Source organism: Sorex fumeus, unplaced genomic scaffold, assembly GCF_029834395.1.
Source record: "Sorex fumeus unplaced genomic scaffold, SorFum_2.1 ptg000037l, whole genome shotgun sequence".
Taxonomy (NCBI): domain Eukaryota; kingdom Metazoa; phylum Chordata; class Mammalia; order Eulipotyphla; family Soricidae; genus Sorex; species Sorex fumeus.
Window position 1 is genome coordinate 71,732,421 of NW_026606094.1, and position 27,741 is coordinate 71,760,161.

Here is a 27,741-nt window from a genome sequence, read left to right on the forward strand (position 1 = left end):
CTGGGGACCAGTCGCTGACTCGCCCGCGGGACTGCGTAGGCGGCCGGCGCCCCGGGACCCGCCTCCGGGTGCCCGAGCGACCCCGCCCACCCGGGCCACGTCCCGGCGCGCGGGCAGGAGCCTGCGGAGCAGGTGGGGGCGGCGGCCCCGCCTCCCGTCCCGGCAGCACCGGAGAGCAGGCGGGCGCCCCGCGCGCAGCACCCGGCGCGGCGGCACCCAGAGCAGCACCCAACGCAGCGCCCACCCGGGACAGCCCCCGGCGCAGAGCCCACCCAGCGCAGCGCTCCCCGCGGGTCCGACCGTGGCTCCCAGCGCCCCCGCGCCGCGCACACCGCCCGGAGGCGCCTGCTCCAGGGACCGCGACCTGAGCTCCAGTCCGGTCCGGTTGGCGACAGGTAGCGCTGGCCGCGATCGGTGCCTGAAAGGGGAGAGGGATGGAATCGGGTGCCAGGGGGGTCGCGATTCGGGCGGAGTAGCCGCGATCCGGGTGCGCGCTCGAGGCGGCCAGGGATCCACTGGGGCGCTGCGCTTTCTTAGCCTCCCGGGAAGAAGGCCCGGACGGATCGCGGGGGCAGCGCGGTCACCCGGGACCGCCCGGTGACTTCCCCGGACCTGCTCCTCCCCGGTGGGCGCCCCCACCCCCGGGCACCACCCTGCAGCCCCAGCCGCCCGGATCTGCTCGCTCTCGGAGACGTGCTCTTGTGTTTGCTCTCCCCGCTTCACCCCCAGAACAAAAGACTTGGGGTCTCTCTGAGGAGGGGGCTGCTGCGGACAGAGTTGGGGTGGAGGAGAGAAAAACTAGGACATTGCAGAGCTGGATGAGGTCTGGAGGGGGCGAGGGGCGGCTACAGAAGCCGTCCCCAGGAAGGAAGCTGAGCACAGAGATGGCAAGTGACTGGTCCAAGGTCACACAGCTCCAGCTCCAGCTGACGCGCGCGCTCTCCCAGTCCTCCTGTCCAAAGCAGCCTGACTGCACCCTTCCTTCTATTGCCTTCGCACCTCGAACGGGCTTTTAAGTCTTTGAGGGGAGGCAGGGAGAAAGCGGCAGAGCCTTCACACCCCCCAACTCGGGTCATGCATACCAGGGGCGTCTGGAAAAAGGGACTCCGGGTCTCCGGGGAAGCCCAGCCCGCCCCGCTGGGCAGCCAGACGTTGGCTCGCAGGAACGGAGTCTTTTGAGCACCTTGTGCCAGCCGCGTGGGTGTGCCAGCGGCGAGCCCCCGGAGGGCCTCCCGGGGCGCTGCGCCCTGGAAAGCCGCTCTGCCGTGAGGCCAGGCGCGCGGGCAGCCTCCTGCCCCTCCAGGGGCTGTGTGATCCGCTGCTTTGGGAAGGAAAGTTACTGCGCCAATCACTTCCCTCTTTGCGGTAGAAGGAGATAGGGGTGCCCAAGAAGAGCCTTGTTCCCCCCCCCCCCCCCGGCCCCAACCCTTATAAAGTTCCCTCTCCTCTGCTTCTGTGCAGAGCCTTTTGTCTCTGTGGGTGGGCACGGGTGGACAGTGATGGGTCGGCATGGCAGTGGTCGCTGGCACTGCAACCTTCTCCAACAGCTTTGAACTTCAGCCAACGCTAATCTGGACAGGAGAGGCTAGAAGGGAAAGCGTGGCTTTGGGATCTTACGATCTGGTGGGCAGAGTATGAGGGAAGTGAGTGGGGTGCTGGATGTGCCCCAATCACCTAAGCAGTGTTTACAGCCGTGGGCCCATTAAAAAAAAATAAAAGATGTCCCCCGAGATCTGTGCATTTGGCTTGTGCAAGTCTTAACTCCATAGAAAAGTAAATCAAATTTTAATGCTCAAACCCTGTGAGGTGCTACAGATGAGTGCTGTTTTCCAGCCAATGCCTCTTAGAGATGTATTTTTAAAACCACAAAAACCAAATCAGAAAGGAAAAAAAGGTGGCGCTGGAGGGGGGGAGGGGGCAAGGAGGGGCATAGGGAAAAAAGGGGAGAGATAATAGGAAGGTCTGAGAGATGGTACAGAGGTTAAGGTGCTTTGCCTTGCATGGGACCAATCCCAGTCTGACTCATCGCGCTGTCCAAGCTACCCCCTTTTCCCCCCATCACTGCCAGGAAGGAATCCTAAGACCAGAGCCAAGAGTGATCCCTGAACACAGAGTCAGGAACCAGGAGTAGTAAGCCTTGAGCACTGCCAGGTGTGGCCCCAAAATATTATTTTTTAAAAAACAATGTGTTGAGAAATAACAAGAATAAGAGATATTCTGAGAAAGCCTTGTCAAACGCCTTTCCATGCATTCTCTAAGGAGAGATTGTTGCACCTTCTTAGAGAATAGAAAATAAAGAGGTTTTCTTTATTTTCGGGCAACTTGAGAGAAATGAATGGCACACAGACTTCACATTCCATAATTCCATGAGTTCTCCAGCCACCTGAAACTGTGTGGGGCCAGTAGGATGACAGAAACGTGGAGCTGGCTTCCTGCCGCTCCATCTTTTCATTCCTTTCCAGGAGTTTCGATTGTCTTCATGTAATTGTGAGTGTAAGATCGTGTCACCGCCAGCAACAGAAGGGATGGAGGAAGTGTGTGTGTCTAAGAACATGCAGTTTTAGGAACAGGAGAAAACCAGCTGGCCCAGCTTGGCGACACTTTTTTTAGATTTATTGTTCAGAAACCATATCGTACATTCTGCTTTTATTCAAACACTCACACATAAAGAATGGAAAAATTATGACCCAGGAAAGATTGGGGATCAAATATTTTTCATTCTAAAGGGGATCCTGGAAGGAATAGCCAATGTTTCCTATTTTCTAGAATGTATTTAATTTAACTTATCAGCAGAAAGTTAAATGTTAAAAAAAAAAACCTACAAAATAACTCAGCAGGAAGAAGGGGATATATCTTCTAGCACATCATCAATATATGCTAAATTTTGATGCAGAAATTTTGACATCGTGAGAACCCAATAACAATTCTGTAGACAGACAAACCTTGAGACATCTATCCTGATGTGTGATCCTCTAATGACCTTGGACTCCAAATTCAGAACTTAGAAAAGTAAATAAGGTGTTTGTCTTAGCAACCGGTTTTATCTTACAGAGCTGTGTGTTTATAAAGTTTGGGTTTGAGGAGCCCGGGAGATGGGAGAGCAGCTAGAGCAGTGTGTCGGGGTGAGTATGCTATGATGGTGCTGGTTGGCACGACCGTGCATCACGAAGTTATCTTTAGGCGAGTTTTGCCTTGTCATGGCAGCGTTCCTGTCATCTGGCTGCTGGAATATTTAGAAAGGAATTGTAATGTTTGACTGACTTTGCTGATAGAATGACAAAACAAACGTTGAGGGGATCTATTAAGTTTGAGTGGGGGTTGGTGAGGAAATGATTCATTTCTTCTTGAGCCACGGCACCTGATTGAGCAGTGACGTGCCCAGCTGATATCAAACAGGTGTCTCATGGTGACACCCTTGAAACTCCCCCTTTGCAGTTCTGGTCTTGTCTTTCCTTAGACCCGTTCAAGGAGGAACCTGACCTGTGAGGTAGCAGAAAGCGGGCAGTGAGCTGTCTTGCTCACAGCCAATGAGGTCAAGTGAGCAGAGTCAAGGCAGCCAAGGTGCCCGGCATTCTATGGGATAGACGCCACGGAGGAGATTTGCAGGTGCAGCTTGAAAGAATATTCATCCTGATGTGTTCCAGAGAGCAATTGGGTAGAGATAGTGGCATCCAGGAAGGAGTGCCAGCCCTGCCTGTGGACTGCGGGTTAGCCAGTCAGCTCCCGGGATGGGTCAGTGAAGGCAATAGCCAGCCTGTGTTCCTGAGCCTTTGAGGACACGTGTCCCCATGGCAGTGCATGTGTGCCAGAGCCGCCCCCTGTGCCAGAAGCTCTGGACGTACACACACACTGAGCACTTGGTGTGTTGGACTAAGCCAAGAACTTTCCGGCTGAAGATCCTCCCGGCTGCCCAGAAGGAGCTGTTTCTTCTAACTCCTGTTATCAGATGGGTGAGAGGCGCAGGGTTGCCACACTCTCTGAAGCCCATGTCATGCCAAGTTCTGGCCTTGACTCAGGCCGCTTATCACTCTTCAGTGCCCTGCACTGGCCTGATGCTTGTTTTTGTCCTTGACCTAGAGACAAGACCATATGTCTGATTCTTCTCTGATCCCAGCCCCTAGGCCTGCAGGGCATCCGGCAGAGACTGAATGAATGAGTGAGGCAACAAATGAATATATATCTTATGTTCCAGGACCAAAAGTCAATTGCTTTTGGACTTTCCATTTTTGTTTTATTTTTACTTTTATATTCCCATTTCCCTCTATTGATATAAGTCACCAGACATGATGTTTATTTGAAAGCATCTTTAAGGCTGAAGGATGCTCAACTCAGCCTACCAAAATTTAAAAAAATCTCTTTTAGTAATGTGGAATTCCTTTTAGAAGTTAAACATTGATTCTCTTGTATAATTTGTGTAATTCAAAGTAGCTGGGTTTCAATTTCACTTTCATTGCTTAGTTGGATTTTCTTAGACAAATGATTTAATCTTTTTGTGACTCTACCTTCTCATCTGCAAGCATAATACATACTTAGAGTAAATAAGATAGGCTTAGTGCCCAGGACAATGCTAGTCATTTTTCTGTTAAAGAAATTCGCTCTTGGGGCTGGAGTGATAGCACAGCGGGTAGAGTGTTTGCCTTGCACGTGGCCGACCCAAGTTCGATTCCCAGCATCCCATATGGTCCCGTGACACCACCAGGAGTGATTCCTGAGTGCATGAGCCAGGAGTAATCCCTGTGCATCACCCAAAACTCAAAACCCACCCCCCCAAAAAAAAATTAGCTCTGATTTCTAGTGCTTTTAAAAAATTGCTTTTAGCCTTATTATTTGGTGCTTTTGAAAAATTGCTTGCCTCAGGGGACAGAGAGATAATACAGAAATTAAGGCATTTGTCTTGCATGTGGATTGAACCTGAGTTCAATGCGCAACACTGCATACAGTCAACCAGGAGTGGTCCTAGAACACAGAGCCACATGTAAGCCCTGAGCACTGCCAGGTGTGCTCCAAAAACAAAACAAAACAAAAACATTTCTTGTCTCACATAGCCTCTGTTCTATAATTCATTTGAAAAGTTCTTGAAAATATGTAATAAACATGAGATTAGTAGATAATAAAACAAAGGTTAGGAGATGACACTGATTAGAAACGCAGATAATATCAGCAATGTCTGAACCTATCTTGTAGGATGTGTGTAGTTCCCAGAGACGGGCTGACTGCAGGTCTGATGTCCTTTCTGAAGATGGGACCAGAAACTTGTCAGAGCTTCCCAATAGCCAAAACAAAGAGGAAAACGCAAGTGGTCACTGGAGTCTCCTGACCAGGAGATAAAAACAGATCAGTTACGCAGCTTTTCCTGGTCCTGAAACCGGGATAACATTCTCCTGGCTGGGCTTCAAAGCTCTCACTGTTACCAGAAAGCTCCAGCTCCTCGCAGGAGTCCCTGCCATGAAGACAATGGAAGCTTTGTGCCAGGCGTCAGTAATAGGTGTTTCCTAGAACATCAGTGACTGCTGTTCCAGAGATAGAATCGCAGTACTCAGCCCGATGAAGGGCCAGGACACTGGGCTTGGGGGACACACCGTTTCCTTCAATCTACTGAATACCTGAGAGACTTTTTTTGATAATATTTTTTTGAGAGTCTTTTTTTGAGAGTTTTTTTTTGATAATATTTTTTAGGTGGTGGGGGATCATACTGGGGTGCTTCAGGGCCACTTCTGGAGTGTGCTCAGAGATTGTTCCCAACAGTGCTCAGTGCAGTACAGGGGCAATCGAGTCTAAGACTCTGTGGAAAGCATATGGGCCAGTCCTTTGAGTCAGCTCTGCAGCCTTTTGGATGGACTTTTAAGTTAATTGCATATTTGGGCCATTTTGAATAATGTTACAATTAACATAGGGTTACAAATGTCTTTTCCAATGAGTCTTTTAATCTTCAAATAATTGCCTGTGAGTGATATCACTGGATTAGGTGATATTTCCATTCTTCTTTTTCTAAGGATTTGCCACCCATATTCCAAAGAGGTTGCACCAATTTACATCCAGATAACAGTGTACCAAGATTCCTTCTTTAGCACATTCCTACCCAATTTGTTGTTTTATATCTTTTTTATATAGGTCTATTCTCTGCTGCAAGTTATTATTGTGATTTTGATTTGTAAATCTCTAATCAAAAGTGATCTTTAAAATTTTTGTAATTTTTTAAATTTAATTTTTTAAGTAAAATAATGAGCTGGAGCAATAGCACAGCAGGTAGGGCATTTTCCTTGCACGCGGCCGACCTGGGTTCGATTCCTCTGCCCCTCTCGGAGAGCCCGGCAAGCTACAGAGAGTATCTCGCCCACACAGCAAAGCCTGGCAAGTTACCCGTGACGTATTGGATATGCCAAAAACAGTAATAACAAGTCTCACAATTTATTGTGAGACATTACTGGTGCCCGCTCAAGCAAATTGATGAACAATGGGGAGGACAGTGCTACAGGGCTAAGTAAAATTATAATATTGTATTTTAAAATTTTTTATTTTTTGGTTTGAGAGCCACACTCAATAGTGCTCAAGGCTTACTCTTGGCTCTGCGCTCAGGGATCACTCCTGGAATACTCAGGGTTACTGGGGATCAAATCTGGTCAGCCGCATGCAAAGCAAGTACCTTACTCAGTGTACTATCTATCGTTCTGATCCTGAATGGTGCCCTTTTTAGTGCTCCACTGTATGTGTTAGTTTAGATATGACTTGCGTGGATTGGGATTGCTTTCTGCTGCTTAAGCAATCAAGCAAAAAAAAAAAAATCCATCACAGTTTGGCTTAAACTGGTACAAGTCCTGTGGAACTGGACTCCACGAAAAGGTAGGCTTTAGAACGCTGCTATCAGGGACTGAAACGCTTCCATCTTCCTTGTTTGCCATATTTAGGCTGTGTGCCATATTTAGGGACTTCTTAAGTTTGGTTGCCTCCCCCTCCTCCCCCCCAGGTTGGCAGCTGCGTCCCTGGGCTGATGTCTATAGTACAGGCAGGAGGAAATAGAAGTGCAAGCAGCAAAAGGGTGAGGGTCCTGCTAAGAGAATTTCTCCATTTTTATTCAGAAAAGTATGCTCTTTCGGGGCACATCCACTTGCATCTCGTGGAACGGAACGGTGTCACTTGCTGTAAATCTGAGAGTCTGAGATACCAAATAATTTTGAGCTGGGTGAATTGCAACTGCCTCATCTCTCTCAAATTAAGAGTCTGCTGTAAGAGGAGGAAATAGCTTCTGAGTAGGCAATATCAGCCTCCCTAATTACATCCATTATTAGCCACGTCCCGATTTTATCAGGAATTACAGAAAACGACTCAGCCATTTAAATCTTTTCTGGCTCTTCATACCATTAGCATTAGAGAACGAAGTGTATCTAAATGCCTTATGTAAAGTTTCCTTAATCACTATTGCCAGCTGTGCTTCTTCTGAATTTCTCATCTAAAGTTCTATCTACGAAAAGTATATCATAGTCTTGAATTCAACTCATACCGAGCTCTTGACACATTCCCTTCTCTTACCTTCCTTATTCAACTAGATTTCCTTGGCTAGGAGACTGGGATGATTCTGGACTCTTCTTCTCATCCAGTCCAGACAGACAGTTGTAAAGCTTCTGTGACTCTAACCCATTGCTGTTATTCTCATCAGATACATCCCCATCCTCCTTCATATGGAACCCCAGAATAGTCTGTCTGCTGCTGCTTCACCCCATTATTCATTTCCGACACATGGCTCCGGGAGTGCAGCAAAACACATATTTAAACATTTTATGTTGCATATATTAAACATAAAATGTTTAACGTATTTCCTCTGGTTAAAGCCTACAAAATAAAGCTCCAACTCCTTGTTTGATAACCTCATTTTGTGAGCCTCTTTCTTACTATGACTGGCTGTCAACACACACACACACACACACACACACACACACATAAGTGTGTGCACAACCGAGCTGTGTTCAGACCTGCCCATTCCCTCCAATCCAGCAAGGCCTTCCCCTGAGGTTGTTCTCATCATTTTACTTGTCCATAACCCATGAAAGCGGATTATTATCTTTTCATTCATGTTTCTAAAGAATTTTGTACTTCTGTTAAATTTTTTACGCTAGGTTCTGCTTTGACTGATATTAATCATATGGAACTGACTTTAGAAATAATAGCCTCTGAGATATAATCCCCATACTATAAAATACACTCTGAAAGCTGGGGAGACATTACAGAATTTAGGCATTTGCCTTGCACACAGCTAAGACTGCTTCAATCCCTGACATGGCATAGGGTCCTCAGAGCATCACCAGGAATGCAGAGGCAGGAGTAAACCCTGAACACCATCAGGTGTAGCCCACCCCATCATCCCCAATCATGCCAAATATACACGATTTAATGGTTTCTGGAATTTTCAGATATATAACCATCACATATAACCTACGAGATGGTCAGACTTCTTCGTGAAGACCCTGAATGATCGGTTTGAGGCTCTTCATGTTCCTAGAATGAACAGATGCCTATGGGCTATACTAGCACGCAACAGGGATGAATGGAGACATTACTGGTGCCCGCTTGAACAAATCTATGAGTAATGGGATATCAAGTGATCAAGTGATAACCATCACGATCGTCTAATTCCATGATGTTTTTGTCACTCCAAAAAGAAAGCCCTCCCAAATGTCTTCCCATCTCCCTTCCCTACAGCCATGACAACCATAAGCATGTTATGCCCATGACTGTCTACTTTGGGCATTTTGTATCAATGGAATCATACATAATGTGCCTTTCATGACTGGTTTCTTTCTCTTAGCATAGCACATTTTTAGTGCTCACTCATGCTGTAACACCTGTCAGTGTCTAATCATCTTCACTGCTGAAGATCACTTTCTTTGCATGTTCACACAGTATTTTCTTTTCCTGGAATCTACAAGCTGATGAACATTTGGATTCTCCCTCCACTTTGGTTATGAAAAGTGCTACTGCAAACATTCATATTTCAGTTTGTGTGTGAGTTCCATCTCTTTATATTCTGATTTCTTGTGAGTACATAGATAACTTGGAGTGGAATTTTGGGTCTTATGATACAACCATTTGGTTTATTTTTTTATTAAAAAATTTTTTAATAGTGAGACATCATGAAGTACAGTTGCAGACTTACACACTTTTGTGCTTGGATTTCAATTATACAACGATCAAATACCCATCCCTCCACTGGTGCCCATTTCCCACCACCACGGATTCCAGTATCCCTCCCACTCCCATCCCCCCCATCCCACTCTGCCTCTGTGGCAGGGCACTCTCCCCTGTTCTCTCTCTCCCATTGGGTGTCATGGTCTGCAAAAGAGGCAATGGGTGACAATCATGTTTAGTCTATAGTCCACTTTCCGCATGCTTCTCCCATCCTGGGAGGATCGTCCCAAGACCCTTTATTTGGTGCTCCCTTCTCTATCTGAGCTCCCTTTTCCCCTAGCATGTGTGACTGGCCTCCAAGCCATGGAGCAAAATTCCTGGTACTAATCTCGGCCATTCTTGGGCGTTAGTCTCCTATTTTGTTACTTTATATCCCCCAGATGAATGCAATCTTTCTAATAGGTCTATCCCTTTCTTTCTGACTCATTTTGCTTAGCATGATACTTTCCATGTAGTATCACTTGTATGTAAATTTCATGACTTCATCTTTTCTAACAGCTACATAGTACTCCATTGTGTAAATGTACCAAAGTTTCTTTAACCAGTCATCTATTCTCGGGCACTCAAGTTTTTTTCCAGATTCTGGCTATTGTAAAGAGTGCTGCAATAAACAGGCAATTGCAGATGTCACTTCGACTATACTTTTTTGCCTCTCTGGGATATATTCCCAGGAGTGGTATTGCTGGATCAAATGGGAGCTCAATTTCTAATTTTTTGAGAATCGTCCATACTGTTTTTCAAAAGGGCTGAACCGGTGCTGGCGTGGATGTGGTGAGAAAGGGACAACCATTTGGTTTAACATTTCAAGACTGAGAAACTATTGATGTGACTGCTGATTTTACTTAGTAGCAGTCTATAAGGGTCCTGAACCAGTTCTGAAGTGTTTTACCTGGGTATTATTTTCCAAGCTTTATGCATCATTTGTTTCAGCTCTTTCTTATCACAAAGCTTGATTTGAAAAGCAATTTGAATTACTGTGCTTTGGTAAGGTAATGTAAAAATTAGTGGTCATTGGAAATATTAAAAACAATATAACAATCATCACAAATTGACTTTTATTGATATATTTTGTGAAAATTCAATTTGCCATTCCTTTAAGGTTTTTTTGACCAAGTAACAGAAATTAAATATGTTATATGTCTTTCAAGGGGGCAGACTGGGCTTGGGAGGGATCCTGGAGATATTGATGGAGGAAAGGGAACGTTGGTGGTGGGGTTGGTGTTGGAATGCTGTATGCCTGAAAAACTCTATTATGAACAACTTTGTGAATCATAGTGTCTCAATAAGCATTCCTAGAAAAGCTTTTCTTTAAAATCAATGATTATTGGGATTACTGATGTATTAGAACTTCATGTGCATTCTTTTTCACCTTTTTCCTTTTTCTTAGGAAAGTGCCTAGTACATCCTTTGACTCTAAGTGTCTGCTGCTATTATAAGGACCACAGAGAGAGGAGCCAGACATCTGTTTTGGTATTTTATCCACCAAATCGTTATCAGTTACAGCTCTTGGAGTGGCTTTGCTTAGTGGCCCGCATTGTGTCTAATATGGAGGTGGAGCTTAGTGAAACTCAGCCACAGGCTGATGTGCTTGTCAGGCCCTGTGCCCAGAGTGTGTCATGTGTGGGCCGGGAGCAGACGTCCAGTCAAATTGGACATTTATGTCACTTCCTCGCTCTTGGAGTTCAGGTTGATCATGTTTTTTGAAAGTTCACCTTTCGTGTATGAAATGGGAGACCCTATTTATCATACAGAGATCCTTACAGAGGGGGAAATTACAATCAGTATCCCTAGTACATGGAATTTACTTGGCACATGGGAATAATAGTTTTATAGTGAACTGTTTGGTAAAGTTTAACAGATTGAAGGCACGCCTTAAATCTCAGAGTTAAAACATCACTCCCCCTGCTCCTTTTTTGTTTTTGGATTACACCAGGCTGTGCTCAGGGCTTACTCCTGGTTCTATGCTCAGGGATCACTTCTGAGAGTTAGAGCCACCTTATGGGATGTTAGGGATTGAACCTTCTGTACTATCTCTCCAACCTCTGAAACTCCCTTTCTTTCAAAGAATAAACTTAGAGTTACACATAGAGGTAGTCCCTTTGCTCTGTCTGACATATATTATTATTCTCTTAGTTCTTTTTTTTCTTTTATGATAGAAACAGTGAAGGAACTAGGAGTGTACTTTGAATATCCTTTTAATGACTGAGTTCTCAGTATCCTGAGAGCTCTAATTTATTCTAATACTCTTTGAAACTTTGTTCTTTTTTGTTTTTATTTTATTTATTGAATCACCTGGAGAACAGTTACAAAGCTTTCAGGTTTAAGTCTCAGTCATACAATGATGAAACACCCATCCCTTCACCAGTGCACATTTTCCACCACCAAGAACACCAATATACCCCCATCCCACCTCTCCCCACACCTGTGAGGCAAAGGATTTCCACTTAACTCTCTCTACTTTGATTACATTCATTATTTCGACGAAAGATGCACCATTATTATTCGAAATTTTCCCCCAACAATCAGACCTGCTGAAAAGGCATCATGAAATAATTTGTTTTCAATTGCTGGTTATGAAGACCAGATGATGTCTTTTGGATTTCTGGTATTTTACTAATTAAGTCTGGAGGGATTTCTTCCAAAAGCCGCATAGTTCCGAGATTGGTTTGTGTGCCTCTGGGTCCATGGTTATGCCGGAGAGCTGGTCATGGGGGCGCAACTTGTGGTCTTGGCAGGGCGGAAAGGACGTGCTGGTTCCTCCCCCCATCCCACGAGGCCGCGGTTGCCCCGTCACTGACGGTTCATACCTGGCTGACCAATAATCTCTGAGGTGGAGGCCACTGGGCCGTGGGGGGAGGGGGAGAAGGTGGAAGAGACAGACACCCTTTCACTCCCCGGGGGTGACGGCGGGGGAGGGCACAGTGCCGTAGCTTAATGCATAGCCATTCATATTTCTACCAAAAGCTGCTGGGTTCCGAATTAGGTCTGTGTGCCTCTGGGGCCATGACCATGCTGGAGAGCTGCTTGTGGTAGGCAACTCGTGGTCTCAGCAGGGCGGGAAGGACTCTTTGAAACTTTGGAGTAAAACACATTTTTATTCATATCAGAGGAAAATTTAAGTGACCTCAGAAATAAGTGAGATGACTACCTAAAACAAAACAAGCAGGAAAGAGCACTGGAATTTCAAATGAACTTCCCTCACTTTAGCAGCTGGTTTGTTTTTGTTTGTTTTTTTTAGTGAAGCAAAGTAGTTTTATTAAACAAAACTTACTTAGAAAGATGTGAGGGGATAAAAAGAGAGGAAATTTGTGTTCAACAGAGGACACAGGCTCCTCTAAAGTGGAAAAAAGCCACAGATGAAGAGAGTCAAGCAAATAAAATCTGTGTTCAAGGGAAAACATAAGCTTGAAGAGCAAACCGTTAGCAGCTTTTATATAAGCCTCACTTCCTCCAGTGCTGAGTTTCACCCAAATATCAATCCTATGGTTTTGGATACTCACTTGCAGACTTCTAGAAGGAGGGGCTTATACCTGGAATGGGGCATTCCTGGGTTTCCTGGGTTCTCGGAGAGCTTCAAGTAGTGGTGTTCAGCCTGTAATTGTTTGGACATTAAGCATATGAAATGCATAACCCTAGGAATAAAGGGCCAGGAGACTGGTCAGAGTGTGATCTGGTATTGCAGTATTTTGAGGTTGGGGAAATCCTGCCACCCGTTGTTATTACAGACTCATGAGCCATATCACAGAACTCTCTCCTGTTCTCAAATTTAATGCATGACAGGGGTCAGCTACAGTAGGAACTAGCTTACAGATGAATGTGCCTAATGCACAGCCATGTCTTAAAACTGTTCTTCCGTGCGTGGGAGCCATGTGTTAATAATAGCAGTCAGCTTTAGGGGTGGATTGGTTTGAGGGGACTAACTTGCCCTTAGCTTTTCCTCATACTTGGGCAGTCACCTTTGCTGTGGCTGACCAAAGAGGTGTTTTAACTATTGTGAGGTGTCTCTGTATGACTCTAGCCAAGGGTCAGATCTCACTTCCATTCCATGTAGATCCAGAGGTGACTATCTCGAACCAAATCATCAAGATGGATTTTTTTTCGATTCATTTTTATTTACCATGTACATTTAGGAAGGCCTCCTAATTCAGAGATTACATTTGAACAAACATTCCTTTCCAGTCCTCCCAGGGAGGCCATCTGGGTGTTAGGTTTAAAATTAATTTTTTTTTTAATTTTTTTTATTAGTGAAACACCATGAGGTACAGTTGTAGATTTACAATTTTTTGTGTTTGGGTTTGATTATACAATGATCAGATACCCATCCCTCCACCAGTGCCCATTTTCCACAACCATGGATAATATCCCCCCACCCCCATCCCCCCACCCCTCCCTGCCTCTGTGGCAGGGCAATCCCCTGTGTTCTCTCTCTCCTTTTGGGTGTTGTGGTCTGCAAAAGAGGCATTGAGTGGCAAACATGTTCAGTCCATAGTCCACTTTCAACATGCATCTCCCCTCTTGGGAGGGTCCTCCAAACACCCTTTATTTGGTGTTCCCTTCTCTATCTGAGCTGCCCTTTCCTCTAGAATGCCCGACTGGCCACTAAGCTATGGAGTAATCCTCCTGGTGCTGATCTCAGCTATTCTTGGGTATTAATCTCATATTTTGTTACTTTATATCCCCCAGATGAATGCAATCTTTCTATGTCTATCCCTCTCTTTCTGACTCATTTCGCTTAGCATGATACTTTCCATGTTGTACCACTTGTATGTAAATAAAATTAATTTCTTAAATAAGTAACTGTGTTCATGATACATCTTTACAGAGCATAGGAAGGATGTTCAGTATAAAGTAAGGTTTTCTGAGGCTGGAGGGATAGCAAAGCAAGTAGGGAGCTTGGATGGTACATGTCCAACACAGGTTTGATCCCTGCCATCCCATATGGTCTCCCAAGCACCCCCAGGAGTGATTCCTGAGTGCAGATCCAGGAGTAACCTCTCAGCATCACAAGGTGTGGCCCCCAAATCAAGTAAACAAATAAAGTGAGGCCTTCTTAGCCCCTATTCTCAGATACCTAGTTACTGTACAGTCTTCGGAGATATTTCATACACATAATCTCAGCAATAGATATGTGAACATCTGTAAATAGATGGATAAATAGATACATACATACATACATATATACATAGAACATAAATAGTTTTTAAATTGCTTTCTCCTACTTGCTTTTTCCATCTAATGTAAACACAGTCATTCCATATTGGCATATGTAAGTTATCGTGTTCTTTATAATTTTTTTATTTAAACACTTTTGGTTTTCTGTACAGAGGCAGCACCCAGCAGAACTGGGATACTGGGCAGGGCTGCTCTTGGCAATACCCCTGGAAGCGCAGGCCTCATGGTTTGGTGACTGATAGGAAACACACTCAGGGTGCCACCAGCTGGCTCTCCCGCACTGGGGAAGGGGCTGGCATGATGTGCTGAAATCAAGCTCATGTCAGGTTTGGTAAAAACCCCCTTGTGCCATATCTCTGACCCTACTACATTCCTTTTAATGCTTGCTAGTTACCTATTTAAAAGTGGAACCATTCTTAGTGGGTTAGTAGGCAGGTGATTTTCTAGGAAAACAATGCCACAGTGAATGTCACTGCACATGTGATTTCTTGGAGTGCAGAAATCAGTAAGCTGAAGTCCTAAAATTAGGAAGTATATCTGAGATTTTTTATTTGTTTGGTCAGAGCCCTTTATAAATAGGTGTGCAATCGTCTGCTTCCGCCAGTATAATGAGAGTTGGTTTCCTTGCATTCTCTCCCACACACACTTACCAAACTTCTCATCTATGTCAGTCTGCAAAGGGGTCTCTTAGAGTGGTTCATATTTTCATTTGTGTTTTGAACATCTTTGGAACTGTTTGTGATGTCTTTTTATTTTCTTGTCTGGAAAAGGATTGGCCTACTGTTCATCTTTCTATTGGGGTATTGATCTTTTCTGTGAGATTATAGAAACACCTTGAATAGAAGATAAAGGGAAGCAGTCAACCTGTGAAATTTTTGTTTCACTGCATTCCTTACCTATGTTTTTCTTATGAATTTTCTGTCTTAATGTCATTTTCCCTCTAGTTTGACTTTGTTCATTATGCCTTTACATACATGTAGAGTTATTTTTGCAGAAAAATTCCCTTCATAGTTTAGGAAGACCTCTCTAACTTTGAAAGTATTTTAAAGATTCTTTTGATTTTGTTATAAATTTAACAAAAATTTCTTTGTTCAAAATTAAAGTTTTGATTCATTTGAAACTTATCTTAATATAAAGCCAGAGAACATTACACTATTACCTAACAGTATTTTCTTTGCAGATGGCTACCCATTTTTCTCAATAATGTTTGACCACTCATCCTTTTACAACTGATATCTTTTTCAATCAGACAAAATTTCCTAAAGTGCTTAAGCCCATTTCTGGACCCTTAGTTTCATTTTTCGCACTGATTCATTACTGATTTTAATAAATGTGGCTTTATATTTTAGTTAAATAATAATAAAGGCCCTCCCGTTGATCATCGATTTGCTCGAGTGGGCCCAGTAACATCTCCATTGGAGACTTTGTTGTTACTGTGTCTGGCATATCGAATACTCTCGGTAGCTTGCCGGGCTCTCCGAGAGGGGCGGAGGAATTGAACTCGGGTCGGCCATGTTGGCTGCGTGCAAGGCAGACGCCCTACCCGCTGTGCTATCGCTCCAGCCTCGGAGAGCCCGGCAAGCTACCGAGAGTATTCGATATGCCAGACACAGTAACAACAAAGTCTCCAATGGAGACGTTACTGGGCCCGCTCAAGCAAATCGACGATCAACGGGAGGGCCTTTATATTTTAGTTAATATCCAATGATTTTAGTTTTTCAAATGAAATTTAGAATTACTATGTCTAGTTCTAAAAAATAAGGAAGTTGATACTTACATTGTGTTCTTTTAAATGTATGGATTAATATAGAGGAAGTAAAGTCATAGGATATTTAATGTTCCTACCTGAGTAAAACATGTTTTTCAATATCTGCTATAGTGTTTGCATTTTAGATACCTTTTATGAGGTACGATCATGTACAACATTGCTTCTTTTTTTCTCTTTTTTTTTTTTTTTTTTTTTTTTTTGCTTTTTGGGTCACACCTGGCATTGCACTTAGGGAACCATATAGGATGCTGGGAATCACACCCGGGTTGGGCGCGTGCAAGGCAAATGCCCTACCCCCTGTGCTATCACTCAGCCCCTTTTCTCATGTTATTTAAAAAAAAATTATGAAATCCCTATGATTTATAAAATTATTCATGCCTGGTTTTTAGCTGTCCTGTGTTCCAGCACTAATTCCAACACCTGTGTGATCTTCCCTTCCAGGGTTTCCAGGGTCCTTCCCACTCACCACCACCCCCACCTTGCCACAGTTTTAAGTTTGATTGTTGAAGTTTGACTTATTTGTTTTTAATGTTGTTGGTTCTGGAATTTGGATACATAGCTGTACCACTTCTTTACATCACTGATGTACTGGGATACCCTGGACCTCTGTTCCCCACTGTTTCCCGTCTATAATATATTATATATTATATAGTTCTTACGGGCACACCTGGTGATGCTCAGAGCTTACCCCTGGCTCTATACTCAGGGATCACTCCTGGTGCGGTTCAGTGGACCATATGGGATGAACCTGGGTCCTCTGCATGCAAGCAACACTTACTTGCAGTTTATTTGACCTGGTAGGTTTTGGGTTTTTTCCCTTCATTGTTCATAAATGAGGTCAGTCAGTAGCTTCCTTTTATGTTGTCTCTTTCTCAGGTTTGTATGCAACTACATGGTAACTACCTATCTTTAGTTGCTGGACAGCATTCAGCCCTGAATTGCCTAGCTTTTATTCTTATTGGCACTGGATCTTCGACATCTTTCCTTATTTCTTCTGTTTAGATCCTTCTTATCTTCTTATGCTAGAAATTTCTTATGCTAGAAAATTCTTATGCTAGAAATATGCTAGAAATTATGTACTTGAATTTATATATTTGTGCTTGAAATTATGAGTTTGTGCTTGAAATGATGTATTTGTTCTCTTCCGAATATGTATGCCTTTTATTAAAGGGCACTGATCATTCTTTCTGTCCATCTTCATATCTATCAGTTTCTCTCTGATCCTTTTAAGTCCTGTGTCTGTTTCCATTTGCTGCTGTGCCTGAATCCTCTCTGACACTCAGTGTTTCCAACAATACCTGTTTTCTTTGGGCTCTTAGTGCGGTTTTCATTTTCATTCTGGGCACCTTCTGTTTTATCTTCTACCTTGCTGATAAGAAGACTTGGGCTTCTTATCTCTTTTAGATTTGTGTTAAAGGGTTAATTATTCCATGGCATTCTTTGAGTTAATAATTACATGCCCTGTCTTGGTTTTCACCTTCTCACAGCAGTGTTGTTTTTTGTTTGTTTGTTTTTGTTTTTCCTGATAGATGGTCTTCGGATATCATCTATCCTTTTCCTTCTTCCTTTTTTCCACTTGTTTTCTCAGTGTTTCATTCTGTTGTATATGGATTTTGGATAGTTCCCTTTTCACTGATTCCTCTTGGAAGGAGTTGAATTCTTCTTGGGCCAATTGTTTGCACACAGTAAAGAAAAGACTAGGACAAGTTCAAGACCAGCATGAATTCTTTGGCACAGGAAGATGTGCCTTAAGACACTAACGAAAGACTGGTGGGGGTATGGTGCCGCCAGCAGGTCAACCTGTACCTGCAGGGCAAGTGCATCAGTAACCTGATGGTGCCTTCAGGCTTTCTGATACCCCGAACGAACGTGCTGCTATGCCTTTGGCTAAACCCCAACAACTTGGGACCAAGTTTACCAAGAAATTAAATGGCCAAAAGTTAGGTATGCCGGAGCCACACCCATAAACCACCTCTGGCTCAGCTATACAAGCTCATTTATTGACCTTATTTCAGAGACCCATAAATAAATCCTGAAAGAGATCAAAAGTCACAGCTAATCTTGAACCTGCACATGGCTGAATAGACCGAAGGGTGGGGGGAAGTTCAGCCTGGTGCCAGCCCAAACAGAGCCCCTGGCAGTCGCTTGCTTCCATAATCCAGAATTACCGCCATACCCCTGGCCTGTCTCAGGACGAACCTCACCAAGATATAATCTGCTGAAAATTCGGGTATGCAGGTTTTGTGACTGAAATCTGCAGACTTTCTCGGGGTTAGAATGGGCTACTTTCCCCCACTTCCTATACTCCTGGAAACACTGGCAATCACCCCCACAAACCAACTTCAGAGCCACCTTGTAAGCTCTACTACCAGCATTGCTTCGGAGGCTCATAAATAAATCTCGAATAAGATCAAAATCTGCTGCTAATCTCAGACTCCTGCATGGCTGAACAGACCAGGGTAAATTAGAGGTAGGTGGGTTGTCCTGGGGTCCACCAAGCAGAGCCCCCCAGCTGCCTCTTGCTTCCACAGTCGAAAATTGCCTCCATACCCCTGGCTTGACTCCACCACCTCAGGATGGACCTCACTGTATCACTGTATCACTGTCATCCCATTGTTCATCATTTTTTGAGTGGGCGCCAGTAACATCTCTATTTGTCCCAGCCCTGAGATTTTAGCAGCCTCTCCTTACTGTCTTTCCCAATGATTGGAGGCTCTTTCAGGGTCAGGGGAATGATACCTGTTATAGTTACTGGTTTTGACATATCAAATACAACACGGGTAGCTTGCCAGGCTCTGCTTTTGAGTGCGGGCTACTCTCAGTAGCTTGCCGGGCTCTCTGAGAGGTATATATATATATATATATATATATATATATATATATATATATGGGTAATTATGGAAAATGGGTAAGGAGTGTCTTATGATGTGTTGCGCGGCTGCAAAATCAATCCAGGAATATGCTCATATGTGAGGCTCGGCCCGAGTGTGTGGAAAGCAGCCTGGAGCGTGAAGGCGGTTGGGTAGTGGAGGTCAGCTGCCTGGACTGGGTTCCTTCGGGTGGGGAGGGCTCTCACCCACCCCACTCTGGGGTGTCCCAAGTGGAAAAAGCCTGGGGCAGAGTCCAAGATATAATCTGCTGAAAATTTGGGTATGCGGGTTTTGTGACTGAAATCTCCAAGCTTTCTTGGGGTCAGGATGGGCTATTTTTCTCCACCTCCCTATAATACTGGAAGCCTCAGCAGTCCACACCCCAAAGCAGCTACCCAATTGGAAAGCTGCTCCAGCCTGACAGTCCCTATAAAAATACTGAATGCCCTGAACAAACACCATAACCTCTTAGCACCTGTATTGCAAACCATAATGCACAAAAGGAAAAGGAGAAAGAGAGCAAGAAGAAAAATGACACCCATAGAGGGAAGTTGGGGGTGGGAGGGTAGGATGTTGGGGGGTGATGATAGGAAAATAGGAGACATTGGTGGTCTGAAATGTACACTGGTGGAGAGGTGGGTGCTGGATCATTGTATGACTGAAACCCAATTATGAACAGCTTTGAAATGGTCTATCTCACGGATATTCAATTTAAAAAAATTTTAATTAAAAAATAATGTAATGTGGAGTTCATGCCCAATTCAATCAGCATAATCAATGGCAGAATAAATAGCTGTACTCCTACATTATAAAAAAGAAGAAGGAGAAAGAGAAGGAGGAGAAAGAAAGAAAGAAAGAAAGAAAGAAAGAAAGAAAGACTGGAAATGATGGGAAATGGCTGGAAACTGCTTAATCAATGGCAGAATAAATAGCTGTACTCCTACATTATAAAGAAGAAGAAGAAGGAGAAGGAGAAGGAGAAGGAGAAGAAAGGAAGGAAGGAAGGAAGGAAGGAAGGAAGGAAGGAAGGAAGGAAGAAAAAAGAAAGAAAGAAAGAAAGAAAGAAAGAAAGAAAGAAAGAAAGAAAGAAAGAAAGACTAGAAATGGTTGGAAAGCTGTCAGACCCCTTGCTTCTCCTCACTAACTTATCTTACACTGTGCCTGCTGATGTGGCCTGTACCTCTGTTGTCCCTTGCTGCTATCCCTCCCTGAAATGTCTTGGCTCCTCTCAACTGCTCCTCTACACACTTCATTATCCTCAGTAAATGTGGGTGAACTTTTCTCACTGAAGAGCTGGTGCTTCTCACTCTGAAGAATGATGCCCTGTAGATTTTGTTTGAGGCCACTGCCCCACAAGCCCCCTCTGCCACGGGTCTTGTGTTTGCTCACACTGGCCACTGGACAGTTGTGTCTCGTTTATTGAAGTTCAGGGTTACAGAAATAGAGTCTCAACCCCCAAAGAGTTTATGTTTAGAGTTTCCTTTGCCTTATTATTTTGAAACGTTTCCAGGAAGAGAATTGAGACATTTTACTCCACCCCCTTAAAACCAAAAAACTCTCTTGATTTCAGCTGTACTTTGAAAAGTGTGCTTTCTAATTTAAAACACTAAAAAGCCTCTTCTCTGTTGCCCTTTAGGGAGATCATTTCCATTTCCAAGAAGTCACCATAGCCTTACTTGAGAAATTGCCTTTGAAAGATTGTTGCTTTGGGAGAGGGCCATGTACTATTTTTAGTTTTGGTCTTCTCAAAACTGGGAAATAAGGAAGTCATTCTTTTTTTAACGATGAACAAATAGATGGGTAACAAATACCAGAACTTGAGACCTATTCTCGAACTATCTGTTTCTCTTTGATTAGATTGTTTCCAATATGACACTGAAACTTTCCCAGTGGAGACACTAAGCTTTAAGACTCCAACATCACTACCAATTTTTAATCATATAAATAATATCTGCACTTGAACTGTATTTTCTCCTCAGCTTCTCTTCTTATTTTAATTTCTGTTTTTTATGCAAAATCCTTAAGACAATGACTGCGTCTGTAGATTTACGTAGAGATTTTTATAATATGCTGCTGCCAAGATATCACTTAATCACTTAATCACTTAACTTCCCGTTAGTCGTCGATTTGCTCGAGCGGGCGCCAGTAACGTCTCCATTTGTCCCTGTCGCGTGCTAGTGTAGCCCAATGGCATCTCTTCGCTCCGGGAACATGGAGGGCCTCAAACCGATCGTTCATGACCTTGACAAAGAAGTCTGACCATCTGGTAGGTGGGCGGCCACGCGGTCTCTTGACATCCTGTGGAATCCAATCAGTAACAGCTCTAGTCCAACGGTCGTCTTTAAATCTCATTACGTGACCAGCCCATCTGATTTTCGATACCTTGGCATATGAGACAGCGTCCCTGATCCTTGATCGTCGACGGATGTCAGAACTCCGGATTCGTTCTCTCATTTGAGTGAAACGTGATATTCCAAGCATAGCTCTTTCTATTCTTCTTTGGGAGACCTGAATGGCGTTCTCATCTTGTTTTCGTAGGGCCCAGGTCTCTGAGGCATATGTTAATGCAGGAAGAACAGTGGAATCAAAGAGATGTGCCCGGAGCCGGAGGTTCTTCGTCCTCTTAGCTATTTCTTCGACGTTCTTGAAGGCGTTCCAAGCCGCTCTCTTCCTCCTGCGCAGCTCGGGTGCCAGGTCATTTGTCATGTTGACCTCTCGACCTAGGTACACATAGCTGTTGCATTCGGAGATGGTCGTTCCATTGAGAGCGAATGGGGCGTCAGGAACAAGGCTGTTTCTCATAAACATTGTCTTCGTAAGATTCAGCTGTAGTCCTACCTTTCCACACTCACGGTCAAAGTCGGCCAGCATTTGTGCCGCTTGGCTGATGTTTGGTGTTATTAAAACAATGTCATCAGCAAAGCGGAGGTGGTGTAGTTGCCGACCATCTATCTTCACTCCCATTCCTTCCCATTCCAGTCGTCGCATGATGTTTTCGAGGGTGGCACTGAAGAGTTTTGGTGAAATGGTATCACCCTGCCGCACCCCTCTTTTGACATCAACGATCACTTCTTTGTAGAATGGTGAGATCCTGGTAGTGAATCCGCAATACAGCTGTATTGCCAAGATATCATTCCTTGTTTTTTTTTTTTTTTATAGGGGCCAAACCCAACAGAGCTTAGTAGTCCCCAGGACTATAGCAGTAGTAATAGAGTCAAGGACATGCAGTTACCAGGGATCAAACTTGGGGACCTTGCATGTACTAGGTATCTACTCTACGTATGAATTATTTTTCCAACCCACATTTATCTCTTTTGATGGAGTAGTTGTCGCAGTCTCTGTATTTATCGTCTGTACTTTTCTGTATAACCACATTCTCTGTCTAACATTCATTGATTTAAAGAAGGCCATTGATTCTGTTGAGACTGAAGCGGTGATCAAAGACCTAGTCAAACAGGGCGTTCAAACTCAGTACATCAGGATCCTCTGTGAGCTGTATTATGGATTCACCACCAGGATCTCACCATTCTACAAGGAAGTGATCATCAACATAAAAAGAAAGGGTTCAGCAGGGCGATACTATTTCACCAAAACTCTTCAGTGCCACCTTCAAGAATACCATGTGACGACTGGAATGGGAAGGAATGGGAGTGAAGATAGACAGTCTGCAACAATGCCACTTCTACTTCATTGATGACATTCTAATAACACCAAACATTAGCCAAGTAGCTCAAATGCTGGCCAACTTTGACCGTGAGTGGGGAAAGGTTGGACTGCAGCTGAATCTCACGAAGACAATGTTCATGAGAAACGGACTAGTCCCTGTCGTTCTATTTGCTGTCAACAGAACGAACATCTCTGAATGCAGCAGTTATGTGTACCTAGGTCAAGAACTCAACATGACGAATGACCTGGCACCTGAGCTGCACAGAAGGAAGAGAGTGGCTTAGAACGCCTTCAAGAGCATTGAAGAAGTTGTTAAGAGGACAAAGAACCTCCAGCTTCGGGCATATCTTTTCAACTCTACCGTTCTTCCTGCATTAACATACACCTCAGAAACCTGGGCCCTATGAAAACAGGTTAAGAATGCTATTCGCACTCCTGGGAATATATCCCAGAGAGGCAAAAAGGTATAGTCGAAGTGACATCTGCAATTGTTTGTTTATTGCAGCACTCTTTACAATAGCCAGAATCTGGAAAAAACCGGAGTGCCCGAGAACAGATGACTGGTTAAAGAAACTTTGGTACATTTACACAATGGAGTACTATGTAGCTGTTAGAAAAGATGAAGTTATGAAATAGAAAAGATGAAGTTATGAAATTTACATACAAGTGGTACTACATGGAAAGTATCATTTTAAGCGAAATGAGTCAGAAAGAGCGAGATAGACACAGAAAGATTGCATTCATCTGGGGAACATAAAGCAACAAAAAGGAAGACTAACACCCAGGAATGGCTGAGATTAGTACCAGGAATTTTGCTCCATGACTTGAAGGCCAGCCACACGTGCTAGGTGAAAAGGAAGCTTAGATAAAGAAGAGAGCACCAAATAAAGGGTGTTGTGAGGACCCTCCCAGGGTGGGAGAAGCATGCTAAAAGAAGTCTAACCAAACATGATAGTAGTCTAACCAAGCATGCTAAAAGTAGTCTAACCAAACATGATTGCCACTCAGTGCCTCTCTTGCAAAACACAGTACCCAAAAGAAGAAAGAGAGAACAAGGGGGAATGCCCTGCCACAGAGGCAGGGTGGGATGGGGGGATGGGGGTGGGGGGGGGAAGCTGGGACCCATGGTGGTGGAGGATGGGCACTGGTGGAGGGATGGGTACTTTATCATTGTATAACTGAAACCCAAGCACAAAAATTTATAAGTCTATAATTGTACCTCATGGTGTTTCACTAATAAAAAAAAAAAAGAATAAAAAAAAAAAGACTGCTATTCGGGTCTCCCAAAGAAAAGTCCAAAGAGCTCTGCTTGGAATATCACATTTCACCAAAGTGAGAGAAGGAATCCAGAGTTCTGACCTCCACTGACGATTGAGAATCAAGGATTCTGTCTCCTTTGCCAAGGTGTCAAAAATCTGATGGACTGGACACATAATGCGATTTGGAGATAACTGCTGGAATAGAGCCATTACTGACTGGATTCCACAGGACATCAAAAGAACGCATGGCCGCCCACCTACGAGATGGTCAGACTTCTTCGTAAAGATCCTGAACAATCGGTTTGAGGTTCTTCATGTTCCTCAAGTGAGCAGATGCCATTGGGCTACACTAGCATGCGACAGGGACGAATGGAGATGTTACTGGTGCCTGCTCAAGCAAATCGATGAGCAACAGGATGACTAGTGATGCAAGTGATACTTCTCTGTATCAGTATGAAACTGTAGTTTGGTATTAACTTTGACCTTGACAAAACTGAGATACCTAAGACATAATTCCTATCGTTGAGTCATCAGCTAGTGAAGGAAGACATACAGATATATGAAAACAAAATACTAAAATGCCTAGTGTCATGACAACAAGGTGAGCAAAGTCCAAAAGGCAGTTTGCTCACCTTGTTGTCATGACACTAAGCATTTTAGCATTTTGTTTTCATGTGTCTGTATGTCCAAAAGGCAGTTAGCACTGCCAAAGTCAGACGAAAATCTGCAGACACTAGCACCTGGGTTTGTTTTGTAGAAATTTTCCAGGTGGCAAAGGCCTCCCAAGCAGACTAAATAGCGTAGACAAAGATACGGAGAAGGAAATAAAAAGTGCGTGTAAGACAATGTCCCAGGTGTGGGGTGGGGCAGTGTCAGCTGCAGAGAGCAAGAGTGAAGTTTGAGTTGTTGCACTTGGTTCCATACCTGAGCATCTTGGAAGGAGTTAAATGGAAAGAAATGCCCTCTTTTGTGAGAGCTGAGCCCTACAGACACTCTTTCAGGCTTGGTGCTCCTTGAACTGTGCTTCCTGCCATAGAGAGGAAACTGCCAGGGGACAGAGCAAAGGTGACTCCTCGTGACTAGTTGTTTGGAATTCTAACAGAACTTTGAACAGGATGAGGGTCTGTTGGGCTCTTGTTTGCCTGGTCTTCTCTGACCCAAGCTGGAGGAATAGGAATGAAATTAAAGCACTACCATTACTCTAAGACCTCAAAACCAAAGTCTTGTCAGCTTCTGCATCCCATTTTTGCTGTATTTCCTCTATGCTTTTCAGATTTCACCATAATCAGAAGAAATCAATCCTAAATTACTTGTTGGGATGAGAGGAAATTTCTTTTATCTCTCTGAGTTCTTCTCTGACCGGTAAGCAAATCACATCAATCACAGACAATATTAGTAGAAGAAAAATTAAATGTATCTATAGGCAGTCTACCTAGACACGTGGATTCCAAAGGCAATGTGGCAACATGAAGTTCTGTATTCCAAAATAAGAAAGGAGATGGAGGCTTGGGGCTCGTGGAGAAAGCAGTGGGTCAAGACGGAGCTCTTGGAGGAAGAAAAGGGCCAGCGTGATGAGGGCGAGGAGCCCTGTGCTTGAATGTTGGGCCTGATAACTCCAAAATCCCTCACAGATTTTTCAGATAGAAAGTTATTTTCTGTAATAAATTTAATTCTGGGAAGGCCTTCAGTTTCCATTCATTAAGGTAATTATAACGGATGTGTTAACAACCGTGTCATAAGCTTGCAAGGCCTGGGCTGAACTCAGTTCAGACTAATCCAAATGTCCACGTGACTTCTCTTGGTCTATACTATTCTGAACATCCTAGGGAGTCTTATTCCTCACTAAGTTCACTTAGGAAGTAAGAAGCACCGGCCTTATAAAATCTTACCTCACCGTATCAGTAAAAGAGGAGGTTGTTTATCTTGTAAGATTATTCATTGTTTTATAACATTTATTATGGGTTTCTGCTGAATAATAAAGTACCCTTTTATACCTAAAGTATGTCTCATTTCCTAAAATTAGAGAGGCCATTTTCCGGAAGCATAGCTGTTATATAAAACGAGGGTTACTTTCTAAATGTGTGATTAATATTATGTATTTTTAATAAGCCTAGTTCTTCTTTTAGCTAGTTCACAGGGAGAAAAAAGCCTGAAAAATCAATATTTTCTCTTTTCACCCTGGGAACCCCACACAATAAGATTTGTATGGCATTTAGCCATAATTCAAATGACTCAGTCAATGATAAATTACCAACAACTCATTTTTTTCTCTTGCTGAATACTGTTTAAATATAACAAATTCAATAAATGATCTGGGAACAAATTTGCATTTCAGTAATGCTTCATTGACTTTCTTTTATGACTTCAAAGATTCATAAAAAGAAACCAACATAGAGACTCTTTGTAGGTGTGACTTACTAGACTCTGTCTTAGATTGTGAGTAAAGTATATCTTCATTTTAGAATTCATATAGACAAGTCCACATTAGTCCTTTAATCATTTCAGTAGATAATTAACTATAATATCCCGTTGAACTGAGCAGATTCTGTTCCAGAAGTTGCTCTTTTTGCTCTTGCTAGTGTCAGAAATTGTTGTAGCCCATGTGTGAATAGACATTGGAGTTGGGTTTTCTTTCACTTTTGCTTCATTTCTAAGTATAGGGTGTCATATTCATAGTGGCATCCTGCTGAGCTCACATGAATTAGTGGGAAAAGGAATCTTTTCCACTAACACATCGCATCTGTGTTGGTTGTAGAGTGTCATCATCCTCTCAGATAATCTAGAACCAGGCTTTTAACCTTTAGCAGGCAGAAGCTTCACTCACCTATGTGACACTCATAATGACTCAGGTTCAGCAGGTCTGCAGTTGACACTGATTTCCTTCCAAGCATCTATGTTCTCAAATGACTGTGTGCTTTCCAGGACAGTAGCGTTGGCCTTAGCTGAAGACTTGTTAGAAATACGGACTTGAATAAAGTTGTACCTTGCATGGTAAGTCCCTGGATTTGATCCCCCACACTGGAAAAAAAGAAGAAAAATAAATTCATCCCTGGGACAGAGAGATGGCGTAGAAGTAATAGTTTTACTTACTGTTGGTTCAGTCCCCAGCACTGCATTTGGTTACCAAGCACCCCTAGAAGTAATCCCTAAGCACTGCTTGCTGTGGCCCCAGCCCCACTCCATTCAAGAAAAGAAATTCAGCCCCAAATTGGGCTGAAGTTGGGCCCTAAATCAGAACCTACTCTTGAACAAGCCGTCTCCTATTAATGTTTGGAAGCATTATTTTAACCCAGCTCAGAAAGGTTTAGATATCAGGAGGAAAACCTGAAACTGAATTTAGATAGTACATAGATATTATTTTACTAATTATTGACTTTAGAATGTAATAATGTAAAATTTATTTTGCAAAGTAAACTTCTTTAACTTAAAGTAAACTCAGGTGACAAAGTGGATTTGAAAGAGCATGAAAGTCCTGTATGTACAAGTGATTTGAGTTTCTGCGTTGCTCAAGAGAATGGATTCTGATAAACTAACAGAATGGGAGACTAACACCCATGAGTATTAGAGATAAGGACCAGGAGGTCTTGGAAACCAGCCTCACATGCTGGGGGAAAAGGCAGCTCAGATAGAGAAAGGAAAACCAAGTAAAGAGTGTGGGGAGGACCCATTCCAGTTGAAAGATGCGTGCCGACTATAGACAGAACACGATGGCTGCTCAATACCTCTATTGTAAACCACAACACCCAAAAGGAGAAAGATAAAAGGGAATGTCCTGCCACTGAGGAGGGGTGGGGTGGTGGGGGATGGGGTGGGGGTGGTGGGAGGG

The 27,741-nt window shown here is 43.6% G+C and overlaps 1 protein-coding gene across 2 annotated transcripts in view; it reads left to right on the top strand.

Moving 5' to 3' along the window:
• The first annotated feature begins 268 nt into the window (after positions 1 to 268).
• The window catches only part of WIPF3 (WAS/WASL interacting protein family member 3), a 112,543-nt gene continuing 85,070 nt past the window's right edge, over positions 269 to 27,741 (top strand). For both annotated transcript variants that reach the window (XM_056117940.1, XM_056117941.1), the window contains exon 1: positions 269 to 395. The gene's annotated coding sequence lies outside the window, so the exon portion shown is untranslated. The remainder of the gene's footprint in view (positions 396 to 27,741) is intronic.